The sequence below is a fragment of the Anser cygnoides genome, chromosome 3, assembly GCF_040182565.1.
Source record: "Anser cygnoides isolate HZ-2024a breed goose chromosome 3, Taihu_goose_T2T_genome, whole genome shotgun sequence".
Taxonomy (NCBI): domain Eukaryota; kingdom Metazoa; phylum Chordata; class Aves; order Anseriformes; family Anatidae; genus Anser; species Anser cygnoides.
Genome location: NC_089875.1, coordinates 26,600,573 through 26,622,574, shown reverse-complemented (window position 1 = coordinate 26,622,574; position 22,002 = coordinate 26,600,573). Strand labels below are relative to the sequence as shown.

The 22,002-nt window shown below is 41.1% G+C and overlaps 2 long non-coding RNA genes across 6 annotated transcripts; one reads left to right on the top strand and one right to left on the bottom strand.

The window, feature by feature from the left end:
* Positions 1-614: 614 nt before the first annotated feature.
* On the bottom strand, positions 615-18,499 carry LOC125182056 (uncharacterized). Of its 2 annotated transcripts, none has more exons than XR_007160984.2 (3): positions 17,910-18,499; positions 17,781-17,835; positions 615-3,313 (listed from the first exon to the last, which is right to left on the bottom strand). It is a non-coding gene; the product is annotated as an uncharacterized lncRNA (long non-coding RNA). The 2 variants fall into 2 exon arrangements; XR_007160983.2 differs by lacking the exon at positions 615-3,313 and adding an exon at positions 14,984-15,124 and having other exon boundaries at positions 17,910-18,494.
* LOC125182057 (uncharacterized) lies at positions 13,751-21,732 on the top strand. Of its 4 annotated transcripts, XR_010830139.1 has the most exons (5): positions 13,751-13,850; positions 15,123-15,168; positions 15,338-15,392; positions 16,374-16,462; positions 21,548-21,732. It is a non-coding gene; the product is annotated as an uncharacterized lncRNA (long non-coding RNA). The 4 variants fall into 4 exon arrangements; XR_010830137.1 differs by lacking the exon at positions 13,751-13,850 and having other exon boundaries at positions 15,102-15,168; positions 15,357-15,392; XR_010830138.1 differs by lacking the exons at positions 13,751-13,850; positions 15,338-15,392 and having other exon boundaries at positions 15,045-15,168.
* Positions 21,733-22,002: the final 270 nt, after the last annotated feature.

The following is a 22,002-nucleotide window of genomic DNA, read 5'->3' as shown; positions in this document are numbered from 1 at the left end:
GGAAAAGGGCATCAAAAAGAATTTGGGAGGTGATTGCAACATGAGTCTGGCACTTAAACCAAGAAGGTGCTCGAGAGGAGGTGAAGACGATTAAAGGGGTAGGCAGAGCAGCACACAGCCTGTCCTGAAGCAGAGGGATGTGTGCAGACAGCGGTGTGACAGCTTGCTGGGGTGGCTCCATCCTCGTGAGCCACGTCCCTCGCTGGGTGAGTGATGCTGAGTCCTGCTGGCACCACGGCATCTGCCCCCCGGCTGTCACCCACTGCTGGCGTCACACACATCCTCCACGCCTCTCGTCAGCCACAGGGCGTGCGTACGGCTGCAGTGGCTGGAGTTCTTCCACTGCCACAGACTGTGGTGTCTGTCCTGAAGGAAGCACTCTTCCCCATCGCTGGCTTGGCATCACGAAGACACAGCATCAGGCAGTCAAATAGGCTGTGAGGGGGGTCATGGGAAAGCCCCTGCTGCTCTCTAACTGTGCTGGACTATGTTGTATGACGGTCTCCTGGGAGCCCCAAAGGAAGACCTGGTCTGGGAACTCCCTTGTCATACCAGTATCACCTGTCTCCTGTCCCAGTTGGTGCTCCCTGCCTGCTGCAGCCCCCAGGGTGCTCATTGCTGGGGCAGGACCAGATTTCCTCTGTTTAAAAAAAGTTTAAAAAATGTCCCACCGGTTCCTGCACTAGGAGGCATCATGGCTACGTGATACAAATGCATCTGTGGTGTAAGATCAATCTGACAGATCAAATTCTGGGAGAGGGTAACTTCGTACATTGGTCTGCTGAACTTCCCCTAACAAGAGAAAATCCTCTCCGAGGAGCAAATGGCTGGGGAACAAATGGGTTGAAAACCATTTCAAATGGTGCCTTAAAGTAGAGTTTGTGTTCCTGAAAGCTTGCTCGTTTCTTCCAAATATGAAACTAATAAAAGAAATTGTCTTTCCCTAGAAGCCTTGCCTTGTGATAGCCATCTGCTAATGAGAGATACTATTGTGATGAATAATGCCATAATCTTTGGGAACATTTGCTCCAAGAGAGCCTTGTGGCAGCAGGAGGCTTCTCTCCCACTCCTAGATGTAGTTTGCATGGGAGCATAGGCTCACCAGGGAAACGCAGCGATGTCTAAGGGCTTGCATCCATCTCAATTGCCATTTGCTAAATCAAAGATGCCAGCCTGCTATGTTTCAGCCCAGAGCAAAAACTTCTGGTTGTGTGGTGAAGGGTGGAAATTTTTATCATCTCAGCCATAATTGGTACAGCTGTGTGCTGCTCAAGCAAGCAACAGACAAGTAGACAAGCAGATCACCAGAACCTGGTTTCATCAGCGTTGGTGCTGTTTAATAGGCAATCTTTTTTTTTTTTTTTCCTTCCCTGTGGGTATAAAAATTGTCTTTTTTGTTGTTGTTGTTACTGTTGTTGCAAGCACAATCTCTTTCAACTTCCTTTCACTTTCAGGTACCTCTGATGATATTCTGCCAAAATCAAGGGAAACATGGGTCTGGTTGTAGATCAAAGAAGTAAAAATACTATTTAAAATACTGATTGCGATGTTTCCCTGCAGGGAAAGGAAAAAAAAAAAAAAGGAGAAGAAGAATGGGTATACAGCAGGAAATACAAATGCTGCCAAAAGCTCCCTTCTTTCTGAGTTTCCCTGAGATAATCTATGCTGTTTCTCAGTCTCCAAATGGAATTGTCTTAGATGTGGGTAGTTTTAGTGCCTGATATTTGCAGATAAGTTTATTCTTCATGAATGTGTCAAAGGTTGTTAGGATAGTTCCATTTTGTCTTCCAGGGGGAAGGGAGGCTGGCTGTGAGTGGCAGGAAATGCAAAGCTGGCCGGAGGGGAGAAAGACAGAGACTGAAAGGCGGAGAATACAGGCAGAAGGTTGAACACTGACAAAAACGGGAAGCGACCATATGCACTAGCAGACACTTGAAGAATTCATTTAGCAGCTTTCAGTCCAGCTAGCAGTGGTGTGAATTTTCCTAGAGAAGGGGATCCATAATTGCTCAGCAGACTGCAGGAGAGAAGGCTCCAAACTGCTGGTGCAGAAGCAGCACGTTGTACTTACAGGAGACAGGATGGAGCAGAAATGCAGAATTACCGTGTGAGAGAGAGTTTTACATAGGGTTGATACAGGGCCTTATCAGGAGACTGAGTGAATGAAATAACTCAGAGGATGGTTTGCTCCTCCTCCACATTTTCTCCTGCTGTTCTCGACTTTGCTCAGCATTCACCTTCAGAAATTTTCTGCCTCTCTGTGCCTGATGAAGGGGAAGTGAGCAGGCTGAGGAAGGAGCAGGTCTGCCCAGATTCTGGGTAAAATAAGCTGCAGACATTTCCCCTGCCCGTCCTGTCCTGTGGCTTCTCGCCCCTCCTGCAGGAGGTGTAGCCTGCAGCTCTGCCGTCGGCATCGAGGGCTTGGCATGGGAAAGTCTCACATCACTAGCACTGGGTTTCTCGTTATGAGGATGGGATTTATCTGGCCCTTGACTTCCCTGGGTTTTGGCAGAAGATCATCAGAGATACCTGAAAGTGAAACGAAATTGAAAGGCATTGTGTCTGCAACAACAACAAAATCATGTCACCGCTGATTGTTTTTGCCACTAAAAAGAGTCTCTGAGTAAGTGACCCACCGACATGAAAATTCTTTTTGAAAGCTACCATGCTTTTTCTGGGTACTCAGCACCCTTCCTGTAGCAGACTGGTTGGGGTTTTCTTCTTATGACTCCTTTGTAGCCCTATTTTTAAGGTAGCCGGGCTCAAGTAGCCTTAGATCTCACGTTGTTATGTGTAGGAGAAAAGCCTTGAACTCTGCTCTGCTGAAACAAAGCATACCCTAGCACTGGAAACTTATTTCAGCATATGGACTTCGGGGCTGGCCAGTGGAAAAATAACAGAAGCAGAAGGGGAAAAAGCATGTTTTAAACCAACAGCTTGTTTGGTAGCTTCTGTCTGTTTGTGGACAAATAGGGGTACCTTGTCAGTAAGCCAGGCCAGGTGATGTATGCACAGATATCTACTTGCTTAAATCCTCAGAGAAAAAACAAAACAAAACAAAACAAAAAACAAACAAACAAACAAACAAAAAAACGCACTTGCAATGAGACAGACACAAAAGCTGAAAATATTTGGGATCACATTCAGGAAAAATATATATATATTTTTTTTTTTTTACACAGCTTCAGAAACAAACAGCAAACCCATTGCTGCCACATAGTTTATTTCGCTTGTAAATGGTCCAATGGTTCTAACACTTTGTCTTCTCAAGGAAAGACTCTTTGAAGTTGATGTAAATGAGACTTGTTATCTCCTGCAAAGGAAAATCACATTTGTAATCACTAATGAAACTTGTGAGACACACTGCTACCACAGATAAATGTGATGGATTTTAGAAAGTGTTCATTTTAGGTGCACAGTGGTACAACAAAGTACAGATTGGCTCAGCAGCCATCTGAAAAGGCTGCCAGTTTCTGCTGTCAGGAATATGAATAATAATACAGATAAACAAAATAAATTGAATTGTTCAAAACTAATGCTACTGTAAACAACGGCAGAACCTGCCAAAAAAAAAAAAAAAAAAAAAAAAACAACCAAGTAATTTCCCTCTTCAGAGAAAGAGGTAGGAGAACAGCATCAGTTTTTAGAACATTTTCGCTGCTCATCATTAAAGACTGCTTAGTGATATAAAGCTTTTAAAATAAGTACGGAACGAAGCTGACTCAAACTAGATGCATATAAATATCTGGGGAAGAAGTCCACTTAAGCTAATGGATAGAAATCAGAGGGGGGGGAAAAAAAAAGTTGACTAAAAAGTTTTAGGTTCTCTGTTCGCACTGGGTCACACTGCTTCCTGAAAAGGAGATATGCATTGACTTTAAAGGACATTTCAGAAATACATTTAGCTAACTGAATATAAATTGTACTTGAGATTCTCTGCTAATAAGAAGGAAGACAAGGCAGACCCTGTAAAGGGAGTAATCTCAGATGTTGCCTGGTGCTGTTACTGCATTTTCCTTTGGTGTTGTCACAGAGGCTCAGTTTGTGGCAATGGCCCACAGCAGAATGCTCGCATAAATGTGAAACTAATATTATTTATCTGCAAAATTGCACGGTACTGTTGAACAGCACTGTGCAAGTTACTCTCGGGCAAAATTTTCCCTGACACTTCAGGCGGGTTAATTGAGTAAAAACCGAAGTCTACAGCATATAAAACAAAAAGAGGACATCCACTAAGCAGAACCAATTTCTCTTTCTGTGTGATGACTTTGGCGCTGCTTGGCCCCTTACCAGCAAGTCAGTAGGGCTCCCGGTGAATTTCTGAACAGGAGTTTTCAGGGAAAATCCCGGGTGCCGCAAGCAGTCACCCAGTTTGGTAGACAGCAAATTTTCCTCTGAGTCAGCCCTCCCTCACACCTCCAGAAAGCTGGGAGGCACAGCCCGTAGCCCTGTCTTCCCACCCACCCTGCCGCAGCGCCGACTGCTCCTGGCCGTGGGGACCAGGCCTGAGTCACCCCGGAGCCAGTGGGCGCCTCTGGCCCCCTGCCCTGTGAGGACGTTTTCCTGTGGGAATAAGTGATGTTAATGCTGGTGCCCAGGCTACATCTCTGATTCACCCGTTGTGGTTTTGTTTGTGGAAAGATTTAGACTGAGCACTAAACTGCAGCTCGGTGATTACTTTGTTTGTCTATAATGCCTCCAACTGCCCTTCTAAGAGAGCAAGGCCATGCCTTCCTTGCCCACCCCAGGCTATTATTATGTGGTGCTGAACTGGCTTTTAAGCAAACAATTGCCAGGCAAGAATTTCCGTCTATTATTTTTCTGAATCCTTCAAGTTTCCTTGGTATTAGCAAAGGCAAAACTTTTGGCTGAAGTTGAAAGAAATCATGTGAGATTCGGTTAACACTGAGTTTTGGTGTCTTGAAATAATTTCTCTCCGTTTGCATCTGTGCTTGCGTGTGTTTCAGAAATAGAACTAGAGAATTCATCCAGATTTATAGATTGATCCCAAACAAGAATCTAAGTATTCAGCATATTGTGATTGCAGTTTTGATTTTCTGCAGTTATAGTGCTTCAGAGAGTAGATCTTTAACAAGATTTAAACGGTGACATAAAAACATAAAATGTGCTTGGAAAAAATAGCATAAGAAAAAAAAAAAAGGTCTGGTTTCTGTATGTGTGGCACAAATAAATGGTTTAGCAAGGAGTCATGGGCTAATACGTTTTGAAAAAATGAAAGCAATAAGTGAGAAACATGGACCGGGCTGTATTTTGAATGGTGAGACCTGGGGTAGTATAAACAGACTGTGCTTGAATCCAAGATTTTATTTAACATCTTAACTTTTAGAAAATGTAATATATAATTTCTGATTTCTGGTGGAACCAACATTTTCTTATTTTTTATCTGTTGTTTCTTTATCCTTCTATTAAATAAGAAGAAAGGAATGGTTTCTAGAGAGGGAAAAATAAACAAAAGGTATTCAGAAGATGTTCAGTGCACACAAGGCCAGAGTTCATTTGTTTCTTCCTGTAACCACACTGAGTCTAATAAAATGTGTTGCTTCTGCTTACCGACCTTGCTTCAACTCCTGTGTAATTGCTGCTCTCTAAATACCACATCATGTGCTCTGTTGACGTCATGGCCATTTGAGACTCTAATTATTGTTAAAAACGAAGTAAAGCTATCTCAAAAGGGGAAGAAATGCACGTAGATTTCAGATCATATAATATTTTTTCAGGCTGAACTTGGCATATGCATGTGTTATTGAAGTACCTAATGCCAGAGGTGCTGATAAATCTGAATTTTGTCACAGTGCCATGGAGGAGTCAGTAAGGCAAGATGCTGAAATCAGTACCACCCAGGAAGAGGCAGAGTTTCCCATCTGACAGATATTCCCTGAGGCACGGCCAGTTCTCCACCTGGCACATCTCTGCCTGGGCTCTCAATTCACCTCCTACTGAGGACAATCAGCCCAGGTAATAGACCTGGAGGAGAAAAATGAACTCCTCATCAGTCAACAAGTGCTACAGACATTGCCTAAGATTGTGGGAATTTTGGTGCTCTGGTGCATGATGTATGTTGGGCTCAGGTCTACAGGTGTTATCCCGTGTGTTACTACCCCCCCTCTCATTTGCAGGTTGCCTTTACACCCGGCATGGTGGGGCTCCCACCTGGGTTTTTCTCTGCCTCCCTGCGAAGGTCACCAGTAGTACAGGACTGCAGGGGGTGGTGGTGGTGGTGGCAGAAAGCGAGTGGGTTTTTTAATAAAAGGAAAAGCTAAGGAAAACTGTAAGGTGGCTGAGGCAAGGTTTGGGACAGGGGCATAATCAGCCATACAGCATTTTGTTCAATATACTCATTGAGGTAGAAATTATAGGAGGAGGACGAAGAGGCCTTGGCTCATATAAGTTGCTTCCTTAAAGCTGTGAAGTACGCTGCTGACCACATGGGGCCAGAAGAAAGTACTGAAGTGAAAGAGCTGTGGAGAGACCCTACCAATGCAGGAAAAGTCTCCTCACGGAGGCAGCACTTCCCCACCCTCCAGGCAGGAAGACCCTCCAAGGAGTCTCTGATCATCATTACGGTAGCCCATGGAAAATCTGCAGACAAAGAGACATTGGAGCTATGTTGTGCGTTTAGACTCATCCTTACTTTGAAAGGCAAATTCAGGACAACTCAGCCCCAGGAGATGTATCCTGAGAGAGGAGAAGCTGAAGCAGCAGCCATACATTTAGCAAAGACCTGCTGTGCCCATATCACAGTGGATGTATGCACCAAAGCCCAACAGCCCCTTAATGGATAACTGCCAGATTATCCACAGGGCTGTTTAATGTACTTTATGCATCTGGGGCTGCAATGTCCGATCTGAAAATTGGCTAAAAGTTGTGTGAGAGGTTGCGAATTAGAGGCCGCAGCTTGTGTAACTGTGCAGAGTGATCACTTCTAATGCCCAGCTTCCCCCTTCTTGAGGGCTCAAGAGAAATGTCTGAACAGTCCCTCGAGGTTTTGTGTTCTTAGACCTTTGGAGGACAGTGTGTGCTGATATCACTCTCTCCTGCCAGAGAGGAAATCCACTTGATACTGACCATAACTGCTGCTACAAATCTACTTCATAAAGCTGCTCTCACTAGACAGTTTTTTTGTTTTGGTTTGGTTTTTTTAAAAAAAGTAGCAGCAATCAATTTTCTGAGTGTTTAAGCTTGGGAGATTTTTGTGGTCAGTGGGATCTTATGGGAGCTGAGATTTCCCGGATGTTATTACTGGAATGCTGCAGCTGCATTTTTAACTGTCGGTGGGCTGGAAGCTCTTTATTTTCCTGTTCCTCACTAAGCAGCTTTCACATGGGACTGGATAACCAAGGTGCTGCAGAGCCCTCTGGCTTAAACAGCCAGCAGAGCTCTGGAGGTCTGCACTGAAGTGCTTTGTTGGATTAAGGTAATGTCTAATAACCCCTTTGAGAATTGTATCTTTGTTGCCCAAAGCTTCTTAGATAATAAAGAGCAATTCAAGAAAGTGAAGACTTCCACTCAGCATCTGCTTTTTACCAGACTTTGGATGGTTTCTATGCACAAATGTATTCATGCATCATGAAAATACCACGTGTTGGGGCATCAGACCATAAACAGCAGTACCATAAATGCACTAGTCATTAGTCACTCTGTGTTATCAGCTCTTATTCCTATTGTTCTTTTTCCTAAAGTCTTTAGTCATCCAACTGGGCAGCAGGGATAGTTCCATGACAGCTATGCAAAGACAGAAAACCTGCTGAAAAGCAGCATTTTGTCAAAATGAGCTGGACTTGGATCTCCTGAGTTTATAGCTCGCTGAACCAAAAGTGCTGGCATTTCTTTGCGTAAAAACAAATGTAACTTTCTGCTCATTCTTGGCACCTGGGGTAGAGCCTGAGGATGGGTAGGCTCCATTTGTGACACATAACTCTACGGGAATGTGCTTGGTCTTGCTTTTTATAAGCTTTAAATCATTACAGGTTTACAGAAACTGGATGATTCCTTACAGAACCAGGAGACGTTATTATCATTTAATTGCATCTTGAATTCTTCCTCAGAAATCCAAAGCAGAAATATAAAAGTATATGAAATGTCACGGAATTGCTTGCAATTGAAAACAAAGCCAAGCACGCTCTTGCACAGGCTCTTTTTACAGCCCCTTTCCCTTCAGCAATACCATTGTCCTGGAATTATTTCTTCCATTTTTCGGTTAGCAAAACAGACAACGTTGTTTGAAGGGCTATTCATCTAGGGCTTGTCAACAGATCAGATATCTAGAAAGTGAACTTGAATTTAATTAAAGGAGTGAATTCCAAAATGAATTAATTAAATTGAATTAAACTGCCCTGTGGACACTGTTAAACAAATCACAGTGGTTGCCAGCGCTTCTTCCCTTTCGACGAGTAAAAGTATCTATGTGGGAGTTTAATTTAGTTTATCCAATCCACTTTAAAGATTAATAAGGATTAGCTTTCCTGGGTGTCCTCATCTGTATGAGCGGACAGCCCTCCCAGAGGCTGGCTGCAGCTTCAGCAATGCTGGGGCATTTTTTCTGTGGTTACTCCCCTGTTGTGGGAAAGCTCTTGCACCGCTCGCATCCTGCCCACTCATTTCCAGCAGGGACAGAGCCTGGCCCCAGTTATGTCTAAACACTGCAAAATGCGAGTGGTGGTGGGATTTTTTTCATACAGGCAAAGAGGAGTGGTGAAGGCCATCTGATCTGGCGGTGCTGGAACTCGGGGTAGGGAGGAACATGTGCAGGATCCCCTGAGCAGCCCAGCAGGAGCAGGGACTGAGCCGTAGAGCCCGCTTCAGCCTTCCAAAAATGAATTTCGGTAATCCGTGAGACATCACAGAAGAATGAAAGGGAGCTTCAAAATAGCCTCGCTTGAAATAAAAAACATACTTTGGCAAGGCTACGTAAAATGAAAACTGACGTGCTTGACCATCGTATTGACATGTTCATCAAACCACTCGACAGACTGCAAATATCCCCGTGGACTCGGTGCCAGACGTCGGGGCGGCCAACCAGATGTGGAGCAGACCGCGGCTGGGCCTATTTGCTCCTCCAGCAGGGGTGGAGGGAAGCTGCTTGCTGGTCTGCTGGGGCCACAGCCCGCCAGGACCATCCCAGCACCAGAGATCCCAGCGTCTTGTCTTTTCATGAGGTGTTTCAGGGGGAGGTTTTCTCTGCCTGTTCTGGGCTGGGGACTTGGCTGATGGAAAGCACAGTAGGGAGAGGGTTGAAGTGAGAGCATGATGAGTTTTAGGATGGGGAGTGGTGCTACAAAATACCAGTTCTCTGCAAGTATTTATTATCATACAAAAGCGTGAAGCTGAGCGTGTTTTTGCAGGATGCAAGTGCTCCAGCACATTCCTTGATCAGATGTCTGTACCTTAGGGAACTGGGCTCCTAGCAAGATTTTGCACGATACCAATTCAAAATAGACTCCTATAAGAGCCACTTCAGACTTGTTTTAACTGAAGAGTATTTGTGCCAATAAAGTCACTTACTAAGAGATTGCCAGGAAGCAAAAGCAATAGCTAGTCCAGTCCTGAGCAGCTTGAAAATCTGCTACATATGTATTTATACAATGTCTGAGTGCAGGTGCCAAGACATAGCTCAGGGCTCACAAGTTCCACCAGCACAGGAATAATGGAGTTGATTACTGCAAACACACGGCAAGCAAACATGCTTAAACATCTTCAGAGGAACATTACAAAGGCCCCATTTTTCACCATATTTTCTAAATGTAGCAGATGCTGGGGACTGGCTGTCACGATGCAGGTTGCCAGGCATCTGAGAACCACAGTGAATGTGCTGTTAATCATTGGTTGCACTTGATCAGCTCTGAGCAATTATGAAATGTTGCAAGACATTCTTCAGTGGCTCAGTTACAGTAAAATAGAAGCTAATCTCAAAACAAAGAGACTGTCGAGAAGTAATAATTTCTTGAGAACACAATGATACAACCTGCTTAATTCTCGGGCAACTAACGGCGTGTGACGATGTCGTCCAGCTCTGCAAACAGTGCAAGCACTAAGCCAGGGCTGTGGGGAGGCAGTACTGTCAGCCAAGCAGCCAGACTGCTCTGACAAGCGCCTTTCCCAAAGGCCGCGACTCCACAAATCCAGTTTGTACAAGAGCTGAGCTGTGGTAGGTCAGTTGCTTTCTTTTTACATCGCTTGAGAGAAAATAGGATGGGCTGGCTTGAGAAGCAAAGGGAATGCAAACAATCAAAGAAAGGGAAAAAGAACTTGAAATGCTGATTCTGAGGGAAAAAGCAACCTTTTTCAGCAATGCTGATTTCGTGATTAGTAAAAGGAATCCTAATAGTGTTCTGCAAATATTAGTAAGTGTTGAAATAAGACTTCAGTGCTGAAACAGTCATAAGAATATATTTCCTTTAACGAATCAGAACTACCTACCTTACGGCAGACTCATCTTACCACACACTTAAAGAGAGGGAGGTTTGAACCAAAGAGTAAAAACTGAGTTGGACAATTGTTGTTGAGCTTGCTCCTGAGCCATGGAGAAGTGGACTGGGCACAAGGGACTGGTGACACACAGTCTTAGGGTCAGAGAAATGGAGTGAGGCGCCAGCTTGACTTCAGAGAGCTCTACCACCCTGACAAGTTTCCTGTGTGATGCTGAGTGAGATACGTGCTCTCTTTATGTCTCACTCTATCACCCTGGGCTGCTTGTCTACTTATACTGAAAACTCTCCTGTGATCTGTATCTTTCTGCGTAGTCTGTATTAACCTCTTCCTTAAAATTATTTAACTGCTGTTTGGAATCCTTTGGTTTTTATTCCTTTCAGAGTTGCATAATAACAGAGAATATCCCAATGGAAACAAAAGGAGTGAGCTTTTTGGGCCGCAGCTGCTATTCTGCTTTGGCCCTTTGACAGAAGTGCTTTGCCTGTCTCAAACCAAAAGCAACCATCAGCTGCACTCTCTCAGAATAAAATGGGATGCACCCATCCTGCAGACAGCAAGCAGACTTGAGAGCCGGGGCAGAGGCAGTGGTGCTAAACATAGGCAATTGCAAGCACAGCATTGCTATGTGCTGGGCTTCCATGTGGACAGCCCAAGCACCAGACCCGAAGCACAGGGAGGAGCAGGTTTTGACAGCTTGCCCCTCGCAGCACTGTGGCGTGGGCTGCCCTTTGTCACCCTGGGGAACTGTGGTTCTGGGTACAGGAGCACTACTACAAGCCTACTTCATGGTAATTCAGGGAAGGATTAAAAGGCTGCCTAAGGTTTGCACGCAGTGTGTGACTAAGGGCCAGAGTGGATAAAAACTGCCCTTTTGGAAAGCTACAGGTTTTCTTCTTGCCCTTGAAATCACAGGCTCAGATCAGCTATGAAGGAACCCAACTTAATGCATCTATTTTCTCCCGCTGTCCTATAAAGCAACAGCTGATGGGGTGTAAATGTCACAGTGAAAAGGAGTGAAGCCCTGCTGCACTGCTCCACTCCTGAGGTGCTCTGGGCTCTGCTGCAGAGCTCTTGTACACTGTGGCTCTTTGAAGGTTTATGGAAAAACATTTGAAAGAGGAAATGCTACTCACTCATACACAGCTTGTAGGTGGAGGTGGGGGCTGACTTTTTAAAGTTAAAATGGGTTGCTCGCCTCCTGATTTGCAGTGGGAGTCAGATGCCAGATAACACACTTCTCTCTGCACCCAATGCATCTTATCTCCACTCTTTGTGTTTTAAAAGTCTGACCCTGGGCTCTTGTGTGCTACTTAGACTTACTTTGCTAAAGATAAAAATAGCACACAGGAGCTATTTCTGTCATTTGCAAAGCAGTTCTAGCATTTTTTTTGCTTGAATCTTTGGGTACATTTTCCCTTCTGTCTCTCCTCACTCCTCCGCCCCCCCCCCCCCCCCCCCCCCAGGATCCACACGATTAAATCCATATTTTGCAACTGCATTTTTCTTTCCTTCTGAAATTCTTTCAGATTAACCTTATCTGTTATACCAAAAAATCCCTTTAACTGCTTTCTCCAGTCTTTCAGTCTCATCTCAGTGGGCACATTTGCATAAATGTTGCTGTGGTGTTGTAGGAATCTTTACAAAGGAATTGGTTTGCAGAGTTTAAAAAATTATAAAAGATTTTACACTTCTTTGCAAATATGCCAACTATATCATCCTTGAAGTGGCATTTAAAATATAGAAAACAGTTAAGCTAAGGAAAGTCAGTCTTCAGAAGATGTGTTTATTTGCATTTGTATTAAAGGTATGTTGTATTAAAATATATTTTAAATGAAAATACAGTCTAATGTGCATTTGCATATACTGAATATGTATATCTGTAAATATGTAATATGTAAGTATGTAATATGTATATATGTAAAGCATGAACTGCTTTAAGGTTCTTTCAATAACACCATCTTTCAAAAAAAATCTTACTAAAGTACAAAATGTCAAGTATTGACTATAAAAAGTATATTAAACATTTTGAGAAAATTGACAGAAAAAGAAAAACAAAACAAGACACCTCAGAGCTATGAAATGATGGTATTATAGTAATATACTATTTCTACATAGCAACATAAATAAATTTAAAAAAAAAAAGTGCTCTACTCTTCTTCAGCTTTATATTCTATTCTTCCCCCATAAATCATAAGTGGTAAAAGGTAAAGTCTGCAATGCCCCTAATTCACTATATCATCAGATAATGTCCAATAGGGAATACCCAAACCCTTCTTTGGTCCTTCTTTTTCTGAGCACAGCATAATAAAGACCACAAGGTGAGCTGGAGCTGTCTGCATTGTGGATTAAACTCAAGCTTGGAGGTAGGGGAGGTCATAACTCCCCTTCTTTTTTCTTGTTGAAACTTCCCTTCGGAAGTTGCTTTCAAAAAAAATTCGAGTAGAAGGAAAATGGAGCTTTTTATAACACTTCTTAAAACAAAATATGTTGCTATGAAATGACAATATTCAAACATACATCCATTTTTAAAATGCAAAAACAAAATGAAACATCTGTTTTGACTTAGTGCCATTGAATTTTAGCATTTGGAAATTTAAAGATTTCAACTTTTGGATTCCCATGCTTTTTATAAAAACAGGCCCCTCCTTCTCCTCCCCCAACCCTTAAACCTCAAATCTGGAAAATATTTAAAGCAGCATGTAGATATTCTCTTTTTCCCTCGCTTCCCTCCCACCCCCTTTTTCCTGCTGTTTTCTAACCATTTCCAGTTGTCAGGAAGATGTGCTGCTAGAGCAGAATGGAAAGAAAAATCATCCTATGAAATAAACCCAAAAGAATATACAGGTGTTTGGGCTGCATGTGTCTGTGAGAGAGATCTTCTCCAATGTTCATGTGTCCTCTAGAGATGCAGACTTTGAAACAAAATGCTTCGAGCCACGTGTTTGCTTCTCTCGTGCATGTTGGTTAAAATGCATCTCTAGGCTGATCCTCTTTATACCTACAGCTAAACTGAGGAAGCATTACTGCTGCCGGAGGGGATTGTCTGGTATGGTAACTAAATCTGTGAAATGGGAACCATCCACTTTAAATAGGAATAGCAATATTTCTCTTCCTTTGTAAAGTACTTTGAGATTCACAGAGGAAACAGACCTGTAGAGCATGATTACAGGACTTATTTGCTTTGCAATTACTGACACTCACAGCACAAAGAGAGTTTTATGCCTTCTTAATAAGGTGCAAAGAAAGAGTGCAAAAGCATGTTGTTGGTTTTTTTTTGTTTGTTTGTTTGTTTTTTTCTTCTAGGACTGTTTCTGAAGAAGTCCCATTGCTGTTCCTCATACACCGTTAGCCTGTCACTTCTGAAAATAAGGTGACTGAAACCTGTCACCTCTGAAAATAAGGTGACTCCCTTTGAAAATACAGGATGTTTTGGGGTGGTCCAGAGTCAGCAGTAACCAGCAAAGATCATCTGGAAAGTAACTGAGAGCTGAAATATTTTACCTCCTCTCTCCTAGCTTTCATTTGTTCACCCGAGTATTTTTTGCTTTCCTGAAAGGAAAACATTGCTGGTTATTGTAATAGCCATGAATGTGCGCGCAGATATGAAGGTGTCAGCAGCCTCTGGGTGTTTCTGACACCACTGAACTACCCAGGTTGAGCTCAGGGGGTTCAGAACCAGAGCTGGTCTCCACGTCATGCCAACTTCTGAAATGTTCTGATGGGACTTTTGAAATATGAGTTTTGTTAAAACACAGGACGGGATGCAGCTATTTCCATGACCATCTCATTCCGTAAATGACTGATTACAGGTTTACAAATAATTGCTTTAGATTCCTCTGGTTAGTCCTCTGGTTGTCTTCTTCTTGTCCTCTGGTTATCTTCTTACTTGCCAGGTGCTTATGCTGGTATCATCAGTCCGCATTTTGTGGGATCTGGATGGACACTTGATCCCTGTCTCCCATTTAGGTTTGCCATTTCTGCATCCCTGAAGAAGTCTCCTTCGAATAACACTGAAGCTGGACAACTGGCACGTCAATGGGGGTCATAGGGCTGTCTGGAGAACTTGAAGGAAATTGCTGGCTGTGGCTGCCATTTGTCTTTTGGATGAAGAAACTGCCAATGTCTTCTTCTAGGAGAGAGCTCACTCTTAGCAGCAAAAGAGCAAATGTCAATCTGCGTTGCACTAAACACTTCCCATTGAACAAAGGTCTTGGAAAGCTAGTTTCTTACTTTGTTTCCTGGTCATTACCATGTGGGTCTTCATATTAAGTATAAAATTTTAGAAAATCAGAATCCCACTTGCCACTTAGGGGAGAATTTTAGTAGTAATACTGCTGGGCTCTTTGTTTGCCTTGAACTGTACTTGGGGATACTCGTCACACATTTTGCTTCAAATAAAATTTACCCTTCTGTGTTGCATGTTCTACTAGTATTGAGCTTTTCTTGAATAAGCTGTCAGGACCAGAGGGAGGATGAGCAGAGAGATAGATTGTAGTTCTCCTTCCTCCAGCTGGACTGTTGCTTTTTTTGTTTGGCAAAACTGAGACAATCCCAACTTCAGCTCCAGCCTGTGCTAGTAACTGACAGGCACGAAAGGACAATCTGGTATCTAGTGACTGGTGGACTTCAGGGAGGCATTAATCATGTTTTCTTTCCTTTTCATGGGTCCACAGGGCTGATAGAGAGGAAAACATGAGAAATAGCCTGAGTTCCCTCCCAGTAAGTTTTGTTTGTTTGCTTTACTATTATGCAGACTTCACGGTTAGTTTCCACTGCAGTGGTGTTTCAAAGTTCATTGCTTTTTATTCAAAGTTACTTTATTGTACTGTGACAACCATTTATGTGCTGTCTAATAGAGATTGTTATACTAATGGATGTCCTGTTTCAGCGAAGTTTGTGTCTTACAGTTCAATTCAACGAGTCAAGCTTCAAGCTATTATTGTGTGAGTATTCGTAACTGTGGACTTTGCAAAAGCACACAAAGGAAAACATCCACCCTTATGACTGTTGAGTAGATAATGCTGTGGAAATAGTTTTCCCTGCAAGTCAGTGGCATGTAGTAATGACTTTCATTGGCTGTAACTTTCCTTTGAAAGCTGAAATGCTGCCTGGTGCTGGTTGACACTGATATCTAAAGCAAGAGTGCCAATCTACTTTGTCATTTAATACTTCCTAAATATATATATATATATATTTATATTTTCAAACAAAACAAAACAATTAGATTAAAAATGTCTTTTGCAGCCTGCCCACTGAAATTAGTAGTGTTCCATAGAGAGAGGGAGCTCAGGATTTTGCCCACAGTCATGATCTATCTTAAAATATCACTTATTGTTCCTGGTGAGCATCAGTAAAGACTGCAGTCAAACTATCTCTACATTTGATAAGACTGCTAGGGTAGACAAGGACAAATTATTCCAGAAAGAGTGGTTAAAACATGCTCCTGTGGGTTTTATGGTTGCACGGTTTAATCCACCCCTCGGCAAATCTGCTGTCCTACCAGTACTTTCCAGTTGGTAGTTCTTATATAGGTATATTCTAGCTTTGAACAAAGGTGAACAAAGACTGGAAATGTTATATTGCAGGTATATCTCTACATCTGAAAAAGTAATTTTGCTGGATTAACAGCCTGATGTAGAAAATGGTAGAGCTTTTTTTTTTCTGTAATGTTTTAGCTGATATTGAAACAAATGTGGTAGGTATACTCTGTGGAGGTAAATGCTTATTGTCAAGCTCATTATAATTGACAGAAATTTAAAAAACAGGCTTCTAATTTTAGGTATCGACTTAAATATTTAACACCCACAAAATTTTACTACAGTTAGATGCAAATCAGCTGTGTAAATGAAAGGATTGAGGCACAGTGTATGAGCCATGATGTACCTGTCCAGTTAACAGACAACTGTTTATGCCCTATTTTACAGCATTTGAATGTCCGCTTTGTGAAAGTTCGAGGTGTGTATTAAAAGATGTGGAGAGCCTGTACTTTCTATTCATAAGGATGGAATCTCAGGTATGCCTTCTTGTGCCATTGGTGCATTTGAAAATATGAGCTCCCAGGCTGTGTGAGCAGCTGGGTGTTTTTATGTCCAGCTGCACATTAATTTCCTCGTTACAGTTTAATCTTTGTGTGCATATTAAAATTTTGTGAACCGGCTTGTTTCTAATCAGATATGCGACCTACTTTTAAAAAAATTGTGCAATTCTAGATAATTTAAAATTTGTTGTTAGGCTTGTAGCAAATAGCTACTGAGCCACTATTGCAATGAAGGAACTGAAAAAATAATTAGCATTGAAATTAAATCAAAATTATCATCAGGTCTAAATAAACTTGTTGAATACTTTTGTTTCAATAATACCAACTTTTAAGTCATAAAGCTTCAATCAAGCATACATTTGTTTGCTTTGTTCTCATTATTAGCTTTGTGTCAGTCACTGAAAGGAACTGGTTTTTGTGGTGAAATTAGACAGTCCTTCAGGGGCTTGCAGGAGCCTGCAGGATCAGCATCTTAAATCTGATGTGTTATATTTAGTTTCAAGGAAAGCCAGGTGAATAAATTGTAACTACATAAGCAGTTAATTTGCTTCCTTTGGCTTGTAAGTGAGAGCCTAGACATTTCACAGTTCTTGATTATTAACCATTTTTGTTGGCTTGAAGGAGGTGGATGGTCTGTAAGAATGCTGTTAAACCTGGGGTGCATGGTGTATGTGCGGGTGCCCACACAGCCCACCTCAGGCCAGTGACTGGGATGCAGTATTTCTCATACCAATTTTAATTTAGTTTTATATAGCAATTACTAAAATTTATGACAAAAACCCCATCCCTCTCAGAAAAGCTTTCTCCACCTATGGCTCTATTTTCCACTACTCACAGGTAAAAAGAGCTCAGTAATGAACAGTGCAGCAGGTAAGTGAAAAGAGAAACAAAAAGAACTTGATAGACATTCTCATGAATTAAAATAAATCCTCAAGGACTATTAGTAAGATTACACAAGTGAGCACCAACTTTACATATCTATGCACTAAATCTTTAACCCCCCTGTGAACTCATTATTGTTGCTTTCTAGAATAGCACTGGAGAATAAAATCACTTTTGAAAGAAATTTGTGGGGTTTCATGAATGCCAGCGATGAAGATCCCTGCTGTTCCCATGTTCACCTTAAAAATTTCATATCAGCAATGTCTGAATAAGAAGCAACACAGGAAATTAAGAAAACCCTGCTGAAACCTTTTCAGGGTATATTAAGCTGTGAATCAGATGAAGAACTTGTCTAAACAGATTAATTTCAACAGTACTTAGCTTGTACAAAGTCATTATGATGTACACATACCTTACCATAGCCAAAGTGCTTTTGTTCTTTGCAAGGCTCTATTAGAGGTAAAAATCTGTAGAGACAAGTTGGTTAGCAGCCTGATCAGCACCCAGGATATTGCAAACACTGCTGACTGCTGTTACTGACCTTTGAATGCCACACGTTTCTGCGTTTGCTGGCGAAAGACACAGCCTCTTGTCAAAACATCCCATCAGAAAGGAGAAAGTGCTTGCTTGCTTCTTCTTTTGATGGAGATTTGGATGATTCAAACTCCAGACATTTTAAGAAAGTAAAAATGTTTGAATGCCTGACGGATGAGTCACAGTGTAATTTTGGATCTGTCTGTTGGCATTACAAAGTATCCATTGTAGTGAAAGGATTTCCTGATCTTGAAAATGCTACTGAACCATTGGCTTATAACAGCAAACTTTTTTGCAAAATCTCTGACATTAAAAATGTCTTTTTAAGCTTTCCATCTGAGACACACCTTGTTTTTCTGTCAGGCACTCTCAGGAGAATTTACTCTGCATTTTCAATATTGGAGGTTTCTGTTGTCAGGCAGCTCAGTAGGGAGGAAGAACCAAGAGCTAACTTTGCACAGAGTGCAGGCAGAATGATTTGGAACCTGCTGTCTGGAGACCATTGCTATGACCATTTTGAACTTCTGACTTAAATTCATTTTTAACTAGGTCTTACTGAAATTCAAAAAACAAACAAGCAAACAAACAACAACAACTAAAAAACACCAAAATGTAGAATGCTTACCTATTAATGAATGCAACATGAAAGTAGTAAAAGCAAATAACAATAATCAAGTACACAGAGCAAAAATTCATGAAATGTTGCCCATATATTCTAACAGATAGAAAAAAGTCAGGGATCTTGATGTTCCTTCTAAAACTGCCCAATGACCACACAATGTGCCATGCTTTAATTTTGCTCTCTGCTCTTACACTTAAGAGCATCTATGTATTTATGCATAAATGTATTTCAAATCTGACATTCAGAAGTTTGGTATGTTCAAAACCTTAACACTGGATAATTTTTAAAATGTCATTCTTTTCTGTTTTTCATTCTCAAGATAGAACTAGGGAAAAACAAGAAAAGATTTCTGCAATGCTGGGAACACTTTGCAATTATTTTTTATTTAGAAACAGGTTGGCCAGTCCTCTCCTGAAATACAAAAATAGGTTTTCTGTTTGTCTTCTCCACCATAAAAATCTCTGGTGTCTACTCAAGTGTATACTGAAGTATACCCCACCTTCTAGTTTTCTGTTTTAATAGGCATTGAAGCCAAAGTGCAATGTTTGCATAACATTTTAAACATTATCCACACTTGATTTCTGTGAAGTGATTAGTTCAAACACATGATGTTATCTTTTGTTTGTTTGACTGATATTTTTATATTTCTTAATAAGAAAGATTTGCATTTAGTTAAAATTGTAACATCTACCTTCAGACATTTAGCATCAAGTAATTACTTGATTTATTTGTGGCATAGAAAACAAGTGTTTTGGGGTCAAGACCTGAACTTCAGGGAAATTGGCATTACATTTGTATTCATAGATGTCAACAGAAATTTGCCACCCCACTGCAATAACCAAGATGGCTAGACATTGCTTGTTGAGTAAGAAAATACTGAGCACTTCATGAACCTTAAAATGCTGTTGCAGATAGTCATGCTCACAACCTAAGTACATATTGTATCTAAGTATTTCCTAGTTTGGACTAGTTTCCAGATTCTAGACTAACAAACTAATTGTTCCGTGAGATAGCGCAATCATAGCTCACAAGTATTTTCACAGACCACCTTTTCAAATATATAGAAGGCAGTGATCAAGTCAAGGTATGTTTATTTTAACTCACACTTTTAAAAAAGTAGGCCATGAACTCAGGAATTTTAATAAGGGACAATGTTGTCTTTTCATTGCAAAATTAATTGGTGAGGAGAGAGAAAAAGGGAGAAATGTTTCTTCTTGACACAAATTTGGTATATATTACATTCATCCATGAAAAGAGTTCAAGACTGATATTACCTTTCTTTCCTACATCAAAGGAAGAATATTCAAGTAAGCTTTTCTTTGAATCAGTGGAAACATGACACAAAAGTATTTCATCTTTTCTTCTCCTAATAATTATAATTCTGAGCATCTTAAGGGTGTGGAGGAGCCATAGCAATTCTTCAGAAAACAGGATTATTTTTTTTTTAAGACAGCATGAAAGTAAAAAGAAAGATAACCTTTTTCCAAACTCATTGAAATTCTCAACCTAAAGCAACCTTGCATTCACTTTATCTTTCAACACTCCCAGTAGTGCTAGCAGCTCCAGAGGCAGACTGGACACGTCTTTGTTAAGAAAGCAACCCAGTTCATGGGCTCCAATGGGCTTGCTCTTGGGTCTGAGCACTCCCCAGCCTCAGCCAGGTTTGCTGAGTACTATTTCAACTCAGGTCTGTTTTGGCATGAGAGACATGATCTCAATCGCATGTCAAGGTGAAGGCAGATAAACTGATGTTGATATTGAATAAAGCCCACCCCAAGGAAGAAGAGTTGCAGGGTATCCCAGGTGTATGTTTTGGACCCCGTGCAGGGTTTATCAAGTCTAAGAACAATTTTCCATCACTCTACCTTCTCCCTCAGCAAGGGACAGAGGACACCAACCAAGAAAAAAAAAAAAAGATGCATTGTAGGTTTTCTGCATTTCAAAGATGAATCACCAACCTCAAAAGATGCCTTACTTGAAGAGCTTAACAAACATCTATGAGAAAGCCCCTGGGCAGGCAGCCCATGCCCCATGAGCATGCCTCTCACTGGGCTGGCCAGCCCTCCGAATGCTACACCAGTGGTATTTAGAAATCTGTCAATATGCATGGCTCAGGTGTAACATTACTGAACACCGTGTACAGTATTTTGTGCCTGTAAAAGCCAGAACAACTTGCCCCAACTATGGGGCAAGTGTTGTGCACAGCTCGTATTTCCTGGTGGTATTTGCATTGGCAATGTTGTTTGGAATCCAGTGTGTTTTAGTCAGAGTGTTTACCCTTCTGTCTATGAAAAAGTAGCCACTGGATTTGTTTCCCGTGGAGGTGGAATATGATATTTCAAACTCTAGCTTTTTAAACAGCATTTTCCTTATTTTTTTTTCTTTCCCATTTTCTTTTAGCAATTTCTCCTTAAAGCTTTTTTCCTGACTTTTTATTTTCTATATTTTTTTCCACTGCATATTTTCACTAAAGCTTCATTCAGTTTTGGGCATTTCAGATTGGTTTCCTTACATTGGTAACGGTATTTTGCTGTAGCCAATCCTTGCAAAGTTACCTACATTTTTGTTCACATAAAGACTATCTGTTTGTATTTTATTTTTGATTTAGTTTTAAATAATTAGATAATTGTAAATTTCATTGGATTAATATTGGAAAGAAGAGTGAACCACTGAAATTTGAAATCAATGTATTTATTAACATTTGTTTTCAGTTACAGATGTTTGTTATTCAAACAAAAACTGAAGCTAGCATTTCTTTCCAGGCTGAGTGATAATTACTGAAGGAGCAGGAAAAAGATCCTGCAGTTGTTGTCTGTAGGTATTTCAAATTCCTATTTTGAGGTCTGAAAACACTATTACCCCATTTTAGAAATTTTTATTCTTCTACTGATGAACAGAAAGCAACTGATATCTGTAGGCCCTTTTTCCATTCAGAAAACTTGAAATTCTTAATTTTGCAATATCAGATTAGCTGTTGTGTTGACAAACCTGAATCTGACACTTTTTTTTTTTTTTTTTCCTAGGGCTCCAAGCATCTTCGTTTCTAGAAAGCAATGTTACCCTGGTGTCTTCAGACTGGCTCCTGAGATATAAGATTGAGTATCTTCCACCCTGTAAAACCTCAAGCTTTTTTGAGTTGCCTAGTAGATATTAGAGTAACCCGGTGATGATATAACCAAAATGCTACTAATAAACATACTGCAATGAATGCTTTTATTTCCATATTAATTCTTACAAAATAATAGGCTTCTGGCCCTTAGAATTGCTCCTGTGATATGAGCTCTACTCTATAACCCTTGGGGTTTCATTAGTCAAGACACACATTCAGAGCTGTGCATTGCATAAGCTTTTCAAAGACCTTTTTCTTGCTCAAGGAAGAAAAAAAAAAGAAAAAAAAAAGAAAAAAAGTACTTTCAGTGTTTTATTGCTTGAAGAAACCATTTGAAATCATTTGTTGCTAGTTCTTCAGATGTTATTA